Below are 1,909 nucleotides of genomic sequence, written 5' to 3' on the forward strand. Positions count from 1 at the left end.
CTTTTTCTTTTCCCGAACGTCCTGTAGGACGTTCGTCGGCATTATTTCATAGCATTGATGTATTCTTCTGTGCAATTAATAAGAAGTAAGCTTTGGGCGTACAAAGTATGCATCTATATAAACGTGACAGCGCATATCAGTGCGACAAAACGCAGCTCAAGTCGTCTCCAGTATGGCCTCGAACGCATCGCACCTGCGAGTGACCTTCTCGCCGGTGAGTTGGCCCTGATTTTTGACCAGTACGCAGACTTTGCCTTCAGCTGCAACATAAAGGGAATTGTAGCACATAAGAAATCAAATACTTCCGCCTGTGTATAGCAGGCGTCATTTTATATCCTGAAAGTACTTTTAAAAACTCTTTGTAGCAGACGGTCGGCGTTCAATAATCGTAGGCGGTCAATAATCGCATAAAAAATCAAAGTAAACATATATATTTAATTAGCAATATTCAATTAATTACCTTTTTTTAAATGGTGGCGTGCCTTCTTTTCTCACTGACCTGTCGATCGCATGAACGCGATCGAGCCAGCGGAGACTGGGTGTTTGAAGAATGAGAGGTCACTTCACTAACCGCTGCGATTGATCAATTGAATCCAGGGAGTTCACAATCGAAGCCCGTCTGTACATAACTGTAAAACTAGCGCCAGTTTTCAGATAAGGCTGGTCAGACTTGTGTTAAAATGCACGCCTCGTCAGTTTACTATTTCTTTTTAAAAAAGCGTTACTCCTTAACCGTTTAAGACGCTGTGTAAACAATTGTGTACGCAAAGAAAGTGCGTCAACAGCGAAAGCGTTGAAAGCAATGGTATTTAAAATGTGTCGCATGCCTCTTAAAACTTTTCTGACTGCAATCCTGTTGCAAGTTTGAATAATCTCAAACTGCTTTAGTAGATCGAGTGAGACGGTTGTGTGTACTTGCTCAGTGCGAGTATGTCGTTGTGTGTAGTGGGTTCACTCCTTTCATGGTTTCGCACAGTGTGTTGCACCAGGCACAATTTTGAAATGTTTGGATAAGTGCTTTTCAAGCCTGCTAGACATAAAATAGTCGTTTTCGTATGTAATGTTCTGTGGTGAGTTTTCGCATGGAGTTCATATTCCTTAAACTTGACAAAACTAACTAACGAATTGAAAATGTATAATCTATTCTGCAACTGTATGCTTTTTATGGTTTTGAATATGCAATAAATGCGGTGAATGTAAGTTTTCAATTAACAGAATCCATTGGCGTCTGAAAGGGCTAAGTAGTGCGGAACAAAGTTATCTGTAGCATCAATGAATTTAGCCACACGTTTCGGAAACGCATACCTGAATGCTCGCGGCAACCTCACAGTTTAATCTAAGTGAATAAGCCTGGCGAACTCACCACAGCAGTTCGTAAAGTGCACTATCCGTTTTAAAGTGATAAGTTAACAAGTGAAGACATGAAAAAAAAATGTCACAGTTTCGCCCTAAGGGCGAAGCAATGAATGCGATAGCAACACAGCAATGTCATACGAAGTAAGGTGAGCGGCTTTGGTAGCAACAACACGCAGAACTGTTGTCGACGCCATCGGCGTTTTGCCCGCGTTAGCTCAAAATGCGTGCGGCGTTGGTGACTGTTGCTGGAGCCTCTGATATAAATAGGCACTTGGTGCCGCAGCTAAACGTCGCCTCCCTTCCCTCCCCCTCCCCACGGCCTCTCGCGCGTCTGAAGAAGGCGCGTTTGCTCTACATATATGGTGATTGTAAAGGAGAAAAGAGACGCCTACTTCTGCAGCCCTTAAGCGAGCACGGCGCAGAACGCGCGTTTGTTCTCCGCCGTGCGTTCACTCCCCGTGAAAGACGCGCCCCCTCGCGCCCTTTCACTCGCACATACAGCGTTCGGCGCGCGGCGACGATTTCATCTCCAAATGACGTCATACGGAACCTC

This window comes from Dermacentor silvarum, chromosome 4 (genome assembly GCF_013339745.2).
Source record: "Dermacentor silvarum isolate Dsil-2018 chromosome 4, BIME_Dsil_1.4, whole genome shotgun sequence".
Lineage (NCBI taxonomy): Eukaryota > Metazoa > Arthropoda > Arachnida > Ixodida > Ixodidae > Dermacentor > Dermacentor silvarum.